Source organism: Triticum dicoccoides, chromosome 2B (assembly GCF_002162155.2).
Source record: "Triticum dicoccoides isolate Atlit2015 ecotype Zavitan chromosome 2B, WEW_v2.0, whole genome shotgun sequence".
Taxonomy (NCBI): Eukaryota; Viridiplantae; Streptophyta; class Magnoliopsida; order Poales; family Poaceae; genus Triticum; species Triticum dicoccoides.
In genome coordinates, this window is record NC_041383.1 from 459,658,783 (window position 1) to 459,679,478 (window position 20,696).

Sequence of the window (20,696 nt, forward strand, 5' to 3'; positions counted from 1 at the left end):
CACCAGAACGATAGACCTCCTCGATAATGTAGGGACCTTCCCATTTTGAGAGAAGTTTTCCTGCAGAAAATCTTAAACGACAATTGAACAATAACACATAATCTCCTACGTTAAACTCACGCTTTTGTATCCTCTTATCATGCCAGCGTTTGAATTTTCTTTGAAAAGCTTGGCATTCTCATAAGCTTGGGTTCTCCATTCATCAAGTGAGCTAATATCAAATAACCTTTTCTCACCGGCAAGTTTGAAGTCATAATTAAGCTCTTTAATAGCCCAATATGCTTTATGTTCAAGTTCAAGAGGTAAATGACAGGCTTTTCCATAAACCATCTTATATGGAGACATACCCATAGGATTTTTGTACGCAGTTCTATAGGCCCATAATGCATCATCAAGTTTTTTGGACCAATTCTTTCTAGATCTATTCACAATCTTTTGCAAAATTAATTTGAGCTCTCTATTGCTCAACTCTACTTGACCACTAGATTGCGGGTGATAAGGAGATGCGATTCTATGATTGACATCATACTTAGCAAGCATCTTACGGAAAGCACCATGAATAAAATGTGAACCACCATCAGTTATAAGATATCTAGGGACTCCAAACCTCGGAAAAAATTAACTTCTTTAAGCATTTTAATAGAAGTGTTATGATCAGCACTACTAGTTGGAATAGCTTCTACCCACTTAGTAACGTAATCAACAGCAACTAAAATATGTGTATAACCATTGGAGGCAGGAAAAGGTCCCATATAATCAAAGCCCCAAACATCAAACGGTTCAATAACAAGAGAATAATTCATAGGCATTTCTTGACGTCTACTAATGTTACCTATTCTTTGACATTCATCACAAGATACGACAAACATACGAGCATCTTTGAAAAGAGTAGGCCAATAAAAACCAGACTATAGTACCTTGTGTGCAGTTCTGTCTCCAGCATGGTGTCCTCCATAGGATTCAGAGTGACACTTGCGTAGGATTTGTTCCTGTTCATGCTCAGGCACACAACGTCTAATAATACCATCTACTCCTTCTATATAAAGGTGTGGATCATCCCAGAAGTAATGTCTTAAATCAAAAAAGAACTTTTTCTTTTGTTGGTATGTGAAACTAGGAGGTATATATTTGGCAACAATGTAATTAGCATAATCAGCATACCAAGGAGCAGTAGGAGAAGCATTGACAACCGCTAATTGTTCATCGGGAAAACTATCATTAATAGGCAGTGGGTCATCAAGAACATTCTCTAGCCTAGACAAGTTGTCTGCAACGGGGTTCTCAGCTCCTTTTCTATCAACAATATGCAAGTCAAATTCTTGGAGCAAGAGAACCCATCTAATGAGTCTAGGCTTAGCATCTTTCTTTTCCATAAGATATTTAATAGCAGCATGATCAGTGTGAATAGTAACTTTGGAATCAACAATATAATGTCTAAACTTATCACATGCAAACACAACTGCTAAGAATTCTTTTTTAGTGGTAGCATAATTTCTCTGGGCAGTATCAAGAGTCTTACTAGCATACTGGATAACATTCAATTTCTTATCGACTCTTTGCCCTGAAATAGCACCTACAGCATAATCACTAGCATCGCACATAATTTCAAAAGGTAAATTCCAATCAGGTGGTTGAACAATAGGTGCAGTGATCAAAGCTTTCTTAAGTGTTTCAAAAGCTTCTACACAATCATCATCAAAGACGAAAGGAATATCTTTTTGCAATAAATTAGTCAGAGGCCTAGAGATTTTAGAGAAGTCCTTAATGAACCTCCTATAAAAACCGGCCTGACCAAGGAAACTTCTTATACCTTTTATGTCCTTGGGACATGGCATCTTTTCAATAGCATCAACTTTGGCTTTATCAACTTCAATACCTCTCTCGGAGATCTTGTGCCCCAAGACAATGCCTTCATTAACCATAAAGTGACACTTCTCCCAATTCAGGACGAGACTAGTGTCTTTGCATCTCTGCAAAACTCGATCAAGGTTGCTCAAACAATCATCAAAAGAGGATCCATAGACGGAGAAGTCATCCATGAATACCTCACAAATCTTTTCACAAAAATCAGAAAATACAGCCATCATGCATCTTGGAAAGGTAGCAGGTGCATTACATAAACCAAAAGGCATACGTCTATAAGCAAAAGTACCAAAAGGGCAAGTGAAAGTAGTTTTAGATTGATCCCCCGCTGATACAGGTATCTGAGAGAAACCAGAATAACCATCTAGAAATAAAAAATGTGTGTGTTTGGAAAGCCTTTCTAGCATTTGATCAATAAAAGGTAAAGGGTAATGATGTTTCTTAGTAGCTTTATTTCACTTACAGAAATCAATTACCATCCTATAACCTGTAATAATTCTTTGTGGGATCAATTCATCTTTATCATTAGGAACAACGGTAATACCTCCCTTTTTAGGGACACAATGGACAGGTCTTACCCATTCACTATCAGCAACGGGATAAATAATACCTGCCTCAAGGAGTTTTAGTATCTCCTTTCTTACCACTTCCTTCATTTTGGGATTTAATCGTCTTTGAGGATCTCTAACTGGTTTGGCATCTTTCTCCACTGAAATTTTGTGTTGACATAATGTGGGACTAATGCCCTTAAGATCATCCAGGGTATATCCAATAGCAGCTCGGTGCTTCTTCAGAGTTTTCAATAATCTTTCTTCTTCTTTTTATGAAAGGTTAGCACTAATAATAACAGGATATATTTCTTTTTCATCAAGATAAGCATACTTAAGATTATCAGGTAATGGTTTGAGTTCAAACACGGGATCACCCTTGGGTGGAGGGGGATCCCCAAGAATTTCAACGGGAAGGTTATGTTTCAGCACAGGTTCTTGTTTAAGGAACACTTTATCTATTTATTCCCTTTCCTTCATAAACATATCATTTTCATGGTCTAGCAAATATTGTTCTAACGGATCAGTTGGAGGAACAACAATGGAAGCAAGACCAATAATTTCATCCTTACTAGGTGGTTCCTCTTCACGGTGTTTTCTACGAAATTTAGAAAAGTTGAACTCATGAGACATATCACCTAGACCAATAGTAACTACATCCTTTTCGCAATCTATCCTAGCATTAACGGTGTTCAAGAAGGGTCTACCAAATATAATGGGACAAAATCTACCTTGTGGGGAGCCAAGAACAAGAAAATCAGCAAGATATTTAGTTTTCCCACACAAGACTTCAACACCTCTAACAATTCCCATTGGTGAAATAGTATCTCTATTGGCAAGTTTAATTGTGACATCAATATCTTCTAACTCAATAGGTGCAATATCGTGCTTAATTTCTTTGTATAAGTCAATAGGTATTGCACTAGCACTAGCACCCATGTCACATAAGCCATGGTAGCAATGATCTCCTATTTTAACAGAAATAACAGGCATGCCTACCACAGGTCTATGTTTATCTTTAGCACAAGGTTTGGCAATTCTAACAGTTTCATCACAGAAATAAATAACATGCCCATCAATATTATCAGACAAGAGATCTTTAACAATAGTAACATTAGGTTCTGCTTTGATTTGCTCAGAGGTGTATAAGTTCTAACATTGCTCTTACGAACAACAGTCGAAGCCTTAGCATGATCTTTTATCCTAACAGGAAAAGGAGGTTTTTCAACATACGCAGCAGGAATAATGGGATCACTATATGTAATAGTCTTTTCTTCGACTGTAATAGGTGCAACTACTTTAACTTCAACATGAGGATTATATTTAAACCACTTCTATTTAGGGAGATCAACGTGAGTAGCAAAAGTTTCATAAAAAGTAGCTACTCTCAGAGTCAAGTCCATACTTAGAGCTAAATCCACGAAAAGCATCGGTATCCATAAAAGATTTAACACAATCAAACTTAGGTGTCATACCTGACTCCTTACCATCGTCGGAACCCCGATCTTCAGAGTTGCATTTTATTCTTTCCAATAAGTCCCATTTGAAATCAATAGTCTTCAGCATATAGGAACCAGCACAGGAAGTATCGAGCAAGTTGCGATTATCAAGAGAAAGCCGAGCATAAAAATTTTGAATAATCATTTCCCGAGAGAGCACATGATTGGGGCATGAATACAACATTGACTTAGGCCTCCCCCAAGCTTGAGCGATGCTTTCTTCTTCGCGAGGCCGAAAATTATATATGTAATTACGATCACGATGAACAAGATGCATAGGATAGAACTTCTGGTGAAATTCCAACTTCAATCGCTTATAATTCCAATATCTCGTATCATCACATAGCCTATACCATGTCATTGCATCTCCCTTCAAAGATAAAGGGAAGACCTTCCTTTTGACAACATCATCGGGAATACCTGCAAGCTTAAATAATCCACAAACTTCATCCACAAAGATAAGGTGTAAGTCGGGATGCAATGTTCCGTCTCCTTCAAAAGGATTAGCTAGCAGTTTTTCTATCATACCCGAAGGAATCTCAAAGTGAATATTTTCATAAGGTTCAGTAGGTTGAGGAGCATCTCTTTGCTCTTCTAGTTGGGGTGAAGATACCCCAAACAAGCCCCTCAAAGGATTAGTTTCCATAGTGACAAGTAACAGAAAATTTCAGCACACTATATAAATGTTTCCTTACCAAGTTCCACTCACCAAGAGCACTACGCTCCCCGGTAACGGCGCCAGAAAAGAGTCTTGATGACCCACAAGTATAGGGGATCTATCGTAGTCCTTTTGATAAGTAAGAGTGTCGAACCCAACAAGGAGCAGAAGTAAATGATAAGTGGTTTTCAGTAAGGTTTTCTCTGCAAGCACTGAAATAGTAGGTGATAGATAGTTTTGTGATAAGATAAATAGTAACGAGAAAAAAGTAAATAAAGTAAATAAAGTGCAGCAAGGTGGCCCAATCCTTTATCTAGCAAAGGATAAGCCTGAACAAATTCTAATAATGAAGAAGGAGCTCCCGAGGACACATTGGGCATTATCGTCAAGCTAGTTTTCATCACGTTCATAAGATTCGCGTTTGGTACTTTGATAATTTGATATGTGGGTGGACCGGCACTTGGGTACTGCCCTAACATGGACAAGCATCCCACTTATGATTAACCCCTATTGCAAGCATCCGCAACTACAAAAAGGAGTATTAAGGTAAACCTAACCACAGCATTAAACATATGGGTCCATATCAACCCCTAACGAAGCAATGCATAAACTAGGGTTTAAGCTTCTGTCACTCTAGCAACCCATCATCTACTTATTACTTCCCTATGCCTTCCTCTAGGCCCAAATAATGGTGAAGTGTCATTTAGTCGACGTTCACATAACACCACTAGAGGAGAGACAACATACATCTCATCAAAATATCGAACGAATACCAAATTGACATGACTACTAATAGCAAGACTTCACCCATGTCCTCAGGAACAAATGTAACTACTCACAAAGCATATTCATGTTCATAATCAGAGGAGTAATAATATGCATAAAGGATCTGAACATATGATCTTCCACCAAGTAAACCAAATAGCATCAACTACAAGGAGTAATCAACACTACTAGCAACCCACAGGTACCAATTTGTGGTTTCGATACAAGATTGGATACAAGAGATGAACTAGGGTTTTGAGATGAGATGGTGCTGGTGAAGATGTTGATGGAGATTGACCCCCTCCCGATGAGAGGATTGTTGGTGATGACGTTGGTGATGATTTCCCCGGAGGGAAGTGTCCCCGGCAGAATAGCTCCGCCAGAGCCCTAGATTGATTTCGCCAAGGTTCCGCCTCGTGGCAGCGGAGTTTTGTCCCGTAAGCTTGCCCATGATTTTTTCCAGGGGAAAACCCTTCATATAGCAGAAGATGGACACCGGAAGCCTAGCAGGGGGGCCAGGAGATAGGGGGCGCGCCCTACATGGGGGGCGTGCCCCCTGTCTCCTGGACAGGATGTGGGCCCCCTGGCCTATTTCTTTTGCCCAAAAATTCTTATTAAATCTAAAAAGTTGTTTCGTGGAGTCTCAGGTCTTTTGGAGTTGTGCAGAATAGGTTTCCAACGTTTGCTCCTTTTTCAGCCAGAATTCTAGTTGCCGGCATCCCTCCTCTTCATGGTAAACCTTGTAAAATAAGGGAGAATAGCCATAAGTATTGAGATATAATGTGTAATAACAGCCCATAATGCAATAAATATTGATATAAAAGCATGATGCAAAATGGATGTATCAGCTGTCGCCCTGGTTTAATGTGTGAGTACACAGGAGATCTCAAAGACCCTCAATGGCATATTGATATTCAGCTAACTGAGGAGGAAATTACTGAATCTGTCAAGAAGATGCTGGATGAACCGGTATCTGAATGCAGCAAGACAGGGCTCAGTCCTTTCTGCGTTTCCAATAAACCGCCAGCTGTAAGAATTGCACCATTCTTTGTCTTAGTCCATCCCCTCTTAAATATTTCTTTATGACTTGTTATCTATTTGTGCAGGGTGATGATCCGTTCTGGAAGAGGAAAATACAGGATAAACCAGCGAAGCCGCGGGATAAACCGGTGAGAACGCCTCACATCAAGACCAAAGCTACAAAGAAACCCGTGAAGAAGAAAACCGCCGAGTCCCCTGACCTGCCCAATGAGGAAGAACTTGATGATCTGGAATCAGAGGTAGAACTTGACTCTCTTGGTTCTTTTTTCATACACCTCATTGACAATGATCATTATGAGGATGACGCGGAAGCTAGCCGCGATGGTGATGTAGAGGTAACTATTCTTTCTTCCGACTCAGATCCTGTGCCAACACCAAAAATCAGTCAAGCAGTCCGAAAAGTAAAATTTTCACACCCTCTTGCTTATTCGGATCCGCACTTTCTTTTGAAGACACAGCAGCATGAAGCTCGCCGCACAACTCGGCATAGCGGCCAAGTGGTGACCTCCTCCGGTTTACCGAACTCTCGTATACGCCGCCAAGAGGTCTCTTATACTTCTGATACATCTTATCCGAGGGCGGGTTATTTCCAATATCCTCTTAATCCATCTAACTCGAATTACCAGGGGACCTCCCATTCATCTTCTGGCGAATCAACATCAACAAAGTTTCCCACCCTTAAAACGGTTCCTGGGTGAGCAGATTTTGCTAATCCGTCATTCCTTTATATTTCTGATTCTTGCACTGCTCTGATGCATACTTATTACTTTGCAGGGCCAAAGCCAGAACCAGCAAAAAAGCCAAAGTGACCAAAACGGCAGAAGACCCCAATCTGGATGAAATGGAACAAGCTCCTGAACCGTCTCACCCAGATGTTGATAACATTCCTGATGGCCCGTCATTGTCGGATCAAAAAACTAAAGCTGAGAACATGGATATTGATCCATAGCTCATGCTGATGATCCGCCAAGCCCGGCTAAAGGTGCTGATGACGATGTTGTCGTTACTGGCACTGGTTTCACCTCCCCTGGAAGTCCCGTCGCTTTATCAAAGCATACTGCCAAGGAAGAATTTTCTGCTATGGATAAGGGCAAGTGGAAAACAGATTTATCAAGCTATGCCCACCTCAACACCCAAGACATTCATTCTGGGTTTTTGAACCGCCTGTACACAAGCCGCGACTATGAAGCCGGTTTAGTGGGCCTGATGAAGGAACGGTATGAGGTAAATATCACACTCTTGCATAAGCTGTCTTTTCTTTATGACTGGTTTAGACTATCACTTGTCGTAGCCCCCAAGGGCCAGTTCGTAATATTGATGTGAACTGGGACTTGTAGTAGAACAATATTTAATCTTGCTTGCATAGCCCCCAGGGACCGGTTTACACCTTTAGGATGAACCGGTACATCTCTGTCATGCAACTTCCAAAATTCTTGATAATCATCGTTGTAATCCGTTTGAATAGGAAAAATCCATAACCTGGACTTGAGAAAATATGCATTAACCCCCAAGTGCCAAGTGTATAACTTGTTATGTGCTTGGGACTTTAAAGTGACAATTGATAAAAAGCAATACACATTAGCCCCCAAGTGCCAAGTGTATAACTTGTTATGTGCTTGGGACTTCAAATATGTACCACGAGCTCATTAAATGTCTCTTGCAGGCTGATCTGAACAAAAAGGAATCTCAAATCACTGACCTTCAAGAAAATATCAAGTCCCAGCAAGCAGAAACTTCCAAGGCTAAGGAAGAGCTGACCGACGCTTTAACAGCCATGGAACAACTGAAGGATAGCTTTAAAGGCGAACAGGCAGAATGGGAGGCTAAAAAAGCAACTTTGCTAAAGCGGGCAGAGGATGCTGAAGCAACCCTTAATCGGGTAACAGAAGAACTGACTGGCTTGAAGCGGTAGACCAATGCTATGACCTCTGCTGTCTTTGGTAAATAACTTCTTCATAAGCTTTAAATAAGTAACATCCATGAAACTGTCGGTTTAATAATACTTTAACCATTGTAGGTAGTCGTGTTACTCATCTTGGCTCGGATATGCGCAAAAAACTGAAAGCTGCCTATACATTGATAGAGCAATTATATACCGGCGTTCAACAGGTCATCTGCACAGCTTCCCATAATAAACCGCCCCCAACTTTAATCAAGGAAACATTGGAAAAATTATCCATGATGCCTGCCCAGCTTGAGGATTTGAAGAAATCAGCTGCTAGGGCCGGTGCTCTGACTGCATTGACTCAGGCCAAGGCCTGGATATCTGACCTTGATCCGGAAGATATTGGAAATAGCTATCCAGGCCAGAAAGAGGATGGGTAAGATTTTGATAATGATGGCCTCAGGGCCATAACAAGGAAAATGCGTCCACTGGCAAGCAAGCTAGCTGAGGACACTGACTTGTCGTTTTACCAGATGATTTATGATGCTAACAACAAACGGGTTAACGTACCAACTTATGATGTGCAAAATCTTATCCCGCCAATCTGTAAGCATACTTACGCCCCTGATGTTGAACCGTCCAACCTTCTAAGCAATGAAGTTATCTTCCGAGCCTTAACTGGGATTGACTGGGCAACCATTGACTTCCAGCCACTGGGTGGAGAGGAGGAGGGTGAACCGGCGCAGGATGATCCGCGGCCTTCAGGTCAGCCTAGTGAAGAACCATGATCCGGAGGCCGATTTAGTTTCTGCACACTGCCATCCATGTGATAAACAATTATTCTTTTGGACCGTCAAAGCGCCTTGTAATAGGCTAGTTTAAACACTTGGTCTGCCATGTCGTCGTGCATATTCACTTTGCATCATGCTGTTAATCCGTCATGATTATGCTATGTCTGTTTATGATCCTTAGCAGCTTTATGCAATCCTGTTTCTGTGACATTGAATCATATCGTTGATTTACCAACTTTATTGTAGTAAGGTGACAACCCAAATCTTGAGTGCTGATAACTCCCACCATGCTTTGCTGGTTTATAATGAAGCCATGCCGGGTTATAATAAACACCAGATGATCATACTAGCGACTTATAGTCAAAGCTAGACCGGGTTAACAAACACCGGATTATAATTGATCGTGTACTAACAACTTATAGTTGAAAGCCAAGCCGGGTCAATTGACACCGGTCATCTTATAAGTTTGTACTTGGCAACTCAAAAGCCAGACCGGGTTAGTAAGCACCGGATTTAATATAAACCTCATCGAAATAAACATCGAAAAGAATGATTTGCGAAGAAAATATGCAAAAAGGCGAGGCTTTTCATGGGCTGCCAGGCCACTGAGTTAAACCATTTTACAAAGCCTTATAAGATGGACCTCACATTAACCAATCATCAATTTAACTATGACAAGTTCAGGGTCTTTATAAGATTGACTATCAAACATTCGACGGGTCTTACCAGGATTACCTGGACGGAGTGACTTGCTTAAAAAGGGAGGATAACCCGAGGTTTTAGGTGAATACACCTGGCTTCCAAGCCTGGCTTTTATAGCCTATTGCAAGGTTGTAGACTCTTTGTTCTTGTAGAAGCAAAGAGAACCCAAGCAATATTTTTGAGATGTGCTCAGTGGGCGCCTATGTTTGAGTTGTGCTTTGCAATAAACTCTCTTTGGCTCCTTATGATATTGGGTATGAATCCCCCAAGCTCTTTTTTGGTAGCTTTATTAGCCGGATTAATGGACAATCAGAACTCCGCTTTATAAGCAGAAGCCCCCATGTAACCAAGAAAACTTTTAAGGATGAACGGCAGAGGCCCCGCTTTAGCAAGGATGCCAGTTTATTATATTGATCATAATATATACATTGTCAAGAATATGTACATAATAGTAGCCTATGGCTTAGGTGTAGTAAGGCCGAAGATGAGCAATATTCCACGGCCGGCGGGTCTCCTTCTCCGACTTGCGTGAGTCTTTGTGCTCTCGAACATCGATAAGGTAGTATGAACCGTTGTTCAGATTCTTGCTGTCCACAAAGGGCCCTTCCCAAGGTGGGGATAGCTTGTGCATATCGGTCTGATCTTGGATAAGCCGGAGCACTAAGTCGCCTTCTTGAAAAGCTCTGGTTTTAACCCGGCGGCTGTGGTAACAAGATGCCGTTATATCCCATTTTTCATCTAACATGTCCAATGCATCTTGGCGTGCTTGTTCATTGTCCACTTCAACATAAGCTGCCACCCGAGGCGAGTCATGGCGAATGTCACTTGGGGGAACTGCTTCTGCTCCATAAACCATGAAGAAGGGTGTATAACCCGTAGATCTATTGGGGGTGGTATTAATGCTCCACAATACGGAAGGAAACTCTTCACCCAACAACCCGGCGTCCTCTGCAAAGGGACCATAAGCCGGGGCTTGATACCTTTCAGGATTTCTTGATTAGCTCTCCCAGCTTGACCATTAGACTGGGGGTGAGCCACTGATGACACATCAAGCTGGATGTGCTCACGCTGACAGAACTCTTCCATAGCACCTTGGAGTGGTTCGTGCCATTATCTGTTATGATGCTGTGTGGAAAACCAAAGCGTTATCTGTTATGATGCTGTGTGGAAAACCAAAGCGGAAAATCACCTTCTTCATGAATTGAACCGTCGTGGCTGCATCACACTTGCTGACTGGCTCCGCTTCCACCCACTTAGTGAACTTATCAACCACCACCAGAAGGTGGGTCTTTTTATCCTTGGACCTCTTAAAAGGCCCAACCATATCCAGCCCCCAAGTTGCAAACGGCCAGGTGATTGGAATCATCCTCAACTCCTGAGCCGGAACATGGGCTCAGCGTGAAAACTTCTGACAACCATCACACTTCCTGACTAAATCCTCAACATCAGCATGAGCCGTTAGCCAGTAAATACCGTGTTGGAAAGCTTTAGCCACAAGGGATTTTGAACCAGCATGATGACCACAATCCCCTTCGTGGATTCACGCAAAATCTCACAGCCTTCTTCAGGAGAAACGCAGCGCTGAAACGCCCCCAAGACACTGCAGTGATGTAACTCGCCATTGACAATAGTCATGGACTTGGACCACCGGATTATCTGTCTGGCCAAAACTTCGTCCTCGGGTAACTCGCCCCGGATTATATACGCCAGGTATGGCACCGTCTAATCAGGGATAGCATGAAGAACCGCCACCAATTGAGCCTCCGGGTCGGGAACAGCCAGATCCTCCTCCGTCGGTAGTTTGACCGACGGGTTATACAAAATGTCAAGACATTGGGCGGCACCGGTTTACATTGAGATCCTAGCCGGCTTAAAGTGTCCGCCGCTTCATTCTTGCGCCGATCAATGTGCTCGACCTGGTAACCCTTGAAGTGACCAGCAATGACATCCACCTCACGCTGATAAGCTGCCATGAGTGGATCCTTAGAATCCCAAGTACCAGAGATTTGTTGAGCCACTAAATCGGAGTCCCCAAAGCATCATACCCGGATTAAGTTCATTTTCTTAGCCATCCGAAGATCATGGAGCAAGACCTTATACTCAGCTGCATTGTTAGTACAAGCAAATATCAAGCGGAGAACATAACAAAATTTGTCACCTCGAGGGGAAGTAAGAACCACTCCAGCCCCCGAGCCCTCCAATTGTCTGGACCCGTCGAAGTGAATAGTCTAGTATGTGTTATCCGGTTTATCCTCCGGTGCCTGCAATTCTTTCTAGTTATTGATGAAATCCACGAGAGCTTGGGACTTGATGGCCGTACGAGGCATATATTTTAACCCGTGAGGTCCAAGCTCGATAGCCCACTTAGAAACCCGGCCGATTGCTTCCCTGTTCTGGATGATATCTCCCAAAGGAGCGGAACTGACCACATTGATGGGATGGCCCTGAAAATATTGCTTAAGCTTCCGGCTCGCCATAAAAACTCCATACACAAGCTTCTGCCAATGCGGATATCTCTGCTTCGACTCAATAAGCACCTCACTGATATAATAAACCGGCCGTTGATACGGATACTCCTTTCCTGCCTCTTTGCGCTCTACCACAATAGCCACGCTGACAGCTCGGGCGTTAGCAGCCACATACAATAGCAATGGTTCTTCAGTTGGTACAGTGACTCGGTCTCGCCCGTGGATGATTCACCATCTGAATAGATAACCGTCTCACCATCGGATGCTAGTTCAGATTCCGCACCATTGATGAATCCTGCGAACGCACGCTTCATGGCGGGCTGAACCCGGGCTGGGCTTGCACGCTGAGCTGTCTCGACGAGGTCGGCGTAGATGTCCGACTCAGGGCCCGGTTCGCCGATCTTGCCAATGAAGACATGAATTCCTCTGAAGGGGACTCGGTACCGTACTCGATTGAGCCGGCGTCGGGGCCCCAGCCTGCGTCGTCGATGTAGAGTTGCCACGACGACTCTTGGTCATCCGGCCCACTGCGTATCCCTTGAGTCCTTCGAAGTTGCCCTTTAAGAACTCGAAACCATCGTGCGATAGCCCCACGGTGGGCGCCAACTGTCGTGGAATTATCACGTCAGATGTCCTAGTGTGAGGACTTAGTAGTGGAGCCATCGCAATGAGATTAGCTTAAAGGGGTTAAACCGGACAAAGGCCACGGGGAGTTTATACTGGTTCGGCCCCTTGCGGTGAAGGTAAAAGCCTACGATCCAGTTGTGGTGGAATTGATGGGGTCTCGATGATCAGGGAGCGAATCCGCTTTACCTGGCTCTCGAGTTGTTGTCTCTTGTCCCTGAACCGCCGTCGGGTCGTCCCTTTATATACACAGGCTGACGCCCGGCGGTTTACAGAATCCCGGCCGGCTCATACACGTGTCCGACTCGGTTTCTAGCCTTTCCTATCTTACAACACAAGTTACATAGTATATGGCGGTTTATGTCTACGGGCCCTGATCCGCCTTTGGGCCCTGGGCCTCTAACCCTCTTAAGTAAAGCGCCACACTCCTTGTCTTCATGGGCTTCAATATGAACGACTCGTTACAGGTATAACCCGGCCCCACCTGGACGGTTTATACTCAGTAGTTATATCCCCGACATAGACTCTCCCACAAACCTAGGATTCAGTCACTAATGGTACATGCATAATCAAAATCAGTAACCACCCACAAAGGATAGATCCTAAAGATTTGAAATCAACCAACGGTACATATGTTGCCAAGGGATTACTTACATGAGACGAAGGATTGCTGGATCCTTCCTCAATGGGTTTGCCACCAAACAGGCTGCTTTCCGGCAATCTTCACGACCTTGCCACTCCAGTGCTTCCATGTAATGAGCAACCATCGCCTTCCTTGGATTTGGGGACGGAGTCGGCTTATAGGCCATCGAGAACAAATCTTGCACGGCTTATTGATCCATCAGCTCATGCTGATGATCCGCCAAGCCCGGCTAAAGGTGCTGATGACGATGTTGTCGTTACTGGCACTGATTTCACCTTCCCTGGCAATCCTGTCGCTTTATCAAAGCATACCCCTGGCGATAACAGGGTCATCCAGCGGAGTCACACCTTCCGGTTAGACGCGTTTGACGGCTGCCACGCTGGTGGCCGGTCGTCGTCGTCGGTCAATGGCGCCTTGGCGGGCGGCGCGGCGATGTGCAAGTGTGACGCCTTACGGCCCGGCACGAATAGGGGGGCCAGGCGACGGAATAAGCTTTTTAGGGGGTTAGTGAACAATATAAGGTGGCCGAGGGGTCATTTAGTAAAAATAATACGCGCGGCGATGGTTTGACTCGCAACAGGCGGGGCATACATACGCTTGAATGCAACGCCATGGATTGCACCCTACTGCTACTGGAGTATAGCATTGGCGAAACAGCAGCTGTAGCGCTGCCGCGCTCTGGCATTGTAGAGTACGTACCCTGGGCGCGACTAGTGCTCCGTCCAATCTAGATTCTGCGAGCTAGTCGGGACAAACATCCAGACCTCCTCTCTATCGAGTGCTGCGGTACACTGGTCATGATGCCACGCTAAATACTAGTACCGCAGCTAGCGCATCGAGCACCCTAGCACCCATATAGCTCACTCATCGCTTTCACCGCGCCAGCATGTGTAATTAGGCCGGCTGCAGGAAGAACAAGTGAGGATTCATGGGGCGAACTGATGCTCGACATTGACCGGCCCGCGCGCCCCTGCCCTTTCTTCCTTTCCATCTTGTCAATGCGAGGCCCATTCGTCATGCTCATGCAATATCTAACTTTTTCTGTCCCGCCTCTGCCCATGTACTTCATTGCGTCGATCTGCCTCCTTCCATCATGCCTTTCTAGAAACAACGCAGGGCAGGTTATGATTACTATTTGATCCATCTGGTCAAGCAACAGTTTCTTCATGGCACACCCTCTTTTACTACTGCTACTCGAGAGGATTGGTGGTATTTGTACTACTACCAGTGACAGGAAGTAAACACAGGGAAGGGAAGCTTCATCGTGATTATGGTTCTGAAATAAATAAATTTATGCAATCGATGTGCATTGGGCTGGGTGGTCTGTCTTCCGGCGGATGGAGACATGGAGCTAAATATCGTCTGACACCAACATCATCACCGTCGACTCTGTACACAAAGCGCAGCTAGCTAGTTCGGCAACGGCAGCAAACATCATCCTCTGGCTACGTTTTCTTTTCTTGATTTAAATGAAAATACTAGCGGGTAGTGCGCGGCGGCACGCCGCACCACGTGGATCGATAAGCAATTTAGTTTTTTTGTAATATTTGGTAAGTCATTTGAAGACTTGATTGGTGACAAAGTAGATCATATAAGGAATTGATACATTTAGTTGGTGCCTACATGCATAAGTTATCTACAACACATAGTGATAATGAGTACTTGACGCAGAGTTGTGAAGCTCTTGTTTTTTTCTTAGACTTGAGATGTTGATCCTCCAGTTGAATCTGTCTCTGTGATGTAGTGCTAGAGAAATGAACCTAGTTCTTCTTCTCTCATTCTTGGTGGTTTGTTTCCTGTGTAAACAATGTTAAAGTTGTTGCTGGATGCATGTTATCTAGCTCTTGACGGATTGGCAAAATATTTTAAAATTAAAGACAATTTTGTTAAGGGTTGTTTGCCTTGACAACAAGGCTTGCTTTTTACTGTTTCTGTATTTCTAATTCTTCTTCCTTGGTCTTACTCCATTCTTGCGGCTGAGCAGCTCTTGTACAAGATGTGAGAGACGATTGTGCCCTGGTTATTTATTAATTGTTTATTAGTGCATTTTGTACATAATACGAACGTGGATACAAAGAATCTGGGAAGATTAGCTCTACCGATCGAGTTATTCATCTTTATAACGTGATATTTAGAGCTAAGGTGGAATTGCCTATTGGGTTGTGTTGACAGAGGGCAGAAGTTAGAGCTTGCTGGTTTCTCTCGGTGATATATACTCAAAGGGCAGAGACAGCTACTTTGTCTCGGTGATGTAGTGACAGAGGGCAGAGGCCAGTAGCTCTTCCCTACTGATTTACAGGGTATTATAATTTTTCATATTTATACTTGTTGACTACGGGTCTCCGGGAGTACTATAATTTTGCGCATACAATATACATGTGGATTTGATTCGACATGACATCGGAAGAGATCACACCGTGTATGCTATTCATGCGCAGTCTGGTCGAGTGATATCCTTCATAGTACTTGTAAAGTAAATTACAAACTGAGGCACGGCGGCCGGAATGGGAATAATGTTGTCCCTTTGAATTTGAAAGCATGAAGAGACATAGAAATAATAGTGTGTTTATTCTATTCATGCAATCTTCTCAATTTAACTTTCACTGTATTTGTAGGAAAAATTACGAAGTAGCAGATCTAAATAGCAAGAACAATTGTCATCTGGACTTGAAGGCATGAACACATAAGTAGAAAAAATGCAGAAAATGAAGGCATACATATATCAATTTCTACGACTGAATATTAATTTACATCTCAAATAATAGTTGGGCAACATTTCACATCTGTTAGAAAATCAGAGAAGATCAGCGAAAATTGTATAGCATGCATTCATTAATTTTCTAGTGGTGCCCAAAAACAATTGATTAGGTGGGCCTAATCCGACCAACACGGCGTGACACAATTGCAGACTACTGCCCATTGTCAATATCACCATCTCCCTCCTATTTTCCGCCCTTTCTCCTGTTATTAATTGGTTCCATCGGCTAATCCATGCAGCTGGCCGTGCATGTGTGTTCTCCTTAGCCTGCTTTCGACACAACACATGTAAATTAATATCCGGCAAATACAACACTATCTGTCGGCATTGCGCTATTTTTCTTATACCAGGCAAATACAACACTAATTTTATCAAGTACAGAAGGACCAGAGTATTTTCGTTCCAGAGGAACACTGAAAAAATATGCTTTGTTGAAGCATCTACCAGTTGCATGGCTTCATCAAAATTTGAACTTGCATGGTTCAACAAAATCAAACAGTGAACTCTCATGAATATTATTTCAGAGGGCGATGATGCTCTATCATTGGGATCAGGACCTCACATCTTAATGAAAGGAAGCAGTTAATAATCAAGTCTAAAATCTGAGTGAGACTTAAGCAGTCAAGCCCATTGCAGCACCATGTCTGATAGAAAAACACTAACAACGTCTAATAACTAACAAAGAGTGACTTGACCCATATATATGTCTGCAAATACAGGTCACATATTACTACACAAGAAAACATATGAGGTTGCTGCTGCTTCTTCACATAAACGATCATAAATAAGATGAGAAGGCAGATACCGCAAGCAGGAAGGCAAGACCTTCCAGCACAACTGTGATTTCTTCAACAGTGACGGTAGTAGCAGTGTCCCTGGGGACGTACCTGCAGTCACCCATATTGTACTCCTTCTGTGGACAAGAGAACATACTTGTGTGAAGTTTGGGACTGCCAACGTCAAAAATGAAGAATGAAACTTGAGATCTTTGCCTGTTTCAAGTAACAGCATGTGGTTCTTTTCTTTGATAAGAAATCAGATGATACAAGGAAATAAAATAAAAAGTAACACTTCTGTTGTATGTTTTGTAGCATATCTATATGAAATGCATGAGATTAACGAAGATGCAAGATGACAAGACTCACCTGCTCATTGTGGCCAAGGCTATTCCGTGTTCCATCCCTTAACATTGAATGCACTTGAACAATCCTTAGGAATCCATGTCTCATCATGCATTCCAAAGAACCTGGATAGAGCAACTGATTGTGAACCAAACTGATTTATAAGAAAGATGTTACAAAAGATCAATCTACTGTCTATTGAATACTGATTTCTTTCTTTGTGATCCTTGCAACAACAAAAATCTTGACTCTACTCGTCATCATAGTATAGCTTGGTCAGAGGCTACTTCCCCAACCATCATTAGAAACTAAACCATCTGGGTATGATGAAATCAAGGGTCCTTCTAACATGACATTGTGTGATGTTTTGCACCAGAGAACAAAATAAAATTTGCTGTGGCGAAATCAGTAGCATAGAAGCAATAAGGAAAAAACAAAAATACAAGTAATATGTACAGTAATAAAGTATGTGATGCAAAATGCAGTAAACAATTACAGTCCCATGTAGTTATACCAGATGAAAGAAGGATATAAAAAAATAGATCACCAAATGAAGCTCACACAGCTATTTGCCACCAATTTATCAGACAACATTGTACATGAATCTGCAATACTTACATACAGTAGATCAGTAGTGCTACTTTTTTTAGATGAATAGTGCAACATTTAATTAGTTGATATATGAAACGTAATTATATAACTGATGCCACTAACTACATCGAGAGGTCCAGACAGTTACTATGTTCTCACTTCCGCGGATACTTCAGTTCGAGTGGATGTCGACATGAAACTGCATTGCCATGTCCGCCAACATATTCTTTCATAAAGTATCAATCAAAACTGGAAATTAGTGTATTGCAATTGCCACTTCCGATGTTCAGGTTCAATTCATCATACAATTATGGAATATTAACACTGGAATAAAATATGACTGTGCAACACTTCCTTTCCTCTCGGATGTAAATATGAAGATCGAAATCCGGAATTTCCGAGTGAACCTGCACGTGCATTCTCACAGAACCCGAACGACCACTTCTCCTCTCCTCGCCATAAACCTTCACACAACACATCAGAAAATAAGAATTAGAACATCTGAAAAAAAGTGCCAAGCAAATAGGCAGAAGTACAGAAAAATTTACCATGGCGGAGCTCGTCATCTGGTGGCCACGTCATCTCCGACATGCTAGAGTTGGCGACGACGCCATCTGCTATTTTCCTCGTGCGGGAAGGGCACGGAGACGTTGACAACAGTGACCGCCCCGCCGGACCATGAAGGGCATGGTCTTCATGGAGAAGAACTGGGACGTTCAGAGGAGGCGAGGCCGGGGTCTCCCATTGGTGCACGAGTCACGGGAATGGAATGATGACCGGCCAGAGATGAGCGTAGGCCGGAAAGAACGCAAAATCGGGGAGGAAGAAGGCCAAATCAGGATGGATACACCGCCTCCCGCCCGAGATCACGCAGAACATGAGAAAGTGTAGAGGGCCTCGCACGCAGAATCCACCTCACCTCTAATCTAGCCGGTCCTCGATGTCTCTTGCTCGACGGCTGGCCTCCCCATGCGAATCTTGTGCCGTTGGTGGCGTGGCTGCTATGCATTGGAGGTGGCGGTGGCACGACGCCGTTGCTTCGTCCCCTCGGTTGTACGTCTGCCACCAGCTCCACGCGGAGAGAAGATCGGGGTTGGAAGCAGCGTGGGTGGGGTAGATCGGGGTTGGAAGCAGCCTGGTGAGGTACGCGAGGCAATGACCGTCAGGAAGGAGAAGACCCTTTTATAGGCGTATACGGCGGCCGACCGGTGGCACCACACTCATCTCGAGTCTTCGCCAGAGGACACCGAATAAAATATCTAAAAAGCCACCCCTCAAGGTAACGTGAGACAAAAAAGAACTGCCCAGAATGCTACATGCCCATCGATGGCATAGGACAGTCAACAATGCATCAGACAAACGTGGCCACATGCAAGAACCAGACAGCGTCACGTGGAACAAGACCAGCGCACACACATCTAGAACATGCACGTGAAATCAAGCCTACCATGCTCACAGTCAACCCAACTTAAAAAACAAGGAAGAACATTCCCGATGCACACGCGTCTATAGGCGGAAGCACATAACGTGGCAATGGCAGCGCTAAGAAAAACGTGCGTAAACAAGTTGAGCAAGAAAGAAATGGGATTGATCACTTCTAGGAAACCATCATGCACACGTGTCGCTCAAACAACCACGGTAAAAAAAATTTCCAGAAAAACCAGAAAAAAGGAACCCTTACGGACCTAGTCTTCTTAGTATTAGGAAGCAGAAGAAGCAATGACAACTTTATCCAATCCGTCCAGCTCTAGGATTTAAGGTCTGCTGGCCACTTAAACCCTATTTTCCTTTTGATCTTTGGACCTTGCTCTGCTTTGCTGAATTTATAGTATTGTTCTCTTACGTATTAATTAAGAGTAGACGGAGAGAGTGAGAAATGTGGTTAGCCAAATCGAGTAAGGCTGCTTTTTCATTTTTCCTGGTCAATGATCATGATCCAGTAGATGTGCGTGGGATGGTTTGGGCGGATGCGTCGATGAAGCTTTCGTGCGGCGAAATAAAAATGATGGCAGCTAGCAATAGCATGAGCACAAGAAGGGGGAATCCATGGATGCACATGATGGCTTTGCTTTTAATCGGCGATCATGGTTTTGTACGCTCGTGCTCTCCTAGAATCTTAATGGCCTGTCTCCATGTGCAGCACCAGCACCAGCACCAGTCCAGCTGCACGCAATACTGCAAGCAGGACGAGCCCATGCCCATGCGTCCATTGATGAAAGTTTGAAACGGTTATGATCGGCAGAGCTTGTTACTACCACCGCATTGCCACCAGTGCCAATGCCGTCTAGGATTGGCGTCGCTGCAGTGCTGCCCGGTCAATACAATCACCGGCTGGTATGCGACACCACAGCGAATTTTCAACAGCTACGTCTATAGATCTCTCTATACAGTACATGGGATATTTTGTTAGCTGCAATGGGCCAAGGCCAAGCGTGTGTTTTGTTTAATTAGCATACGAGTGTATTAGCTCCAAAAAAAATCCCTAAAAAACCTCAATTTTTCTCTCTCTCTCATGCCACATACTCCCTACATTCCTAAATACTCCCTCCGTTCCAAAATAGATGACTCAAATTTGTATTAACTTTAATACAAAATTGGGTCATCTATTTTAAAACGGAGGGAGTATAAGGTTTTTTTAGAGATTTCAATATAGACTATGTAAGAAACAAAATGAATGAAACTGCATTCTAAAATACGTTCATATACATCTATATGTAGTTTATATTGAAATCTCTAAGG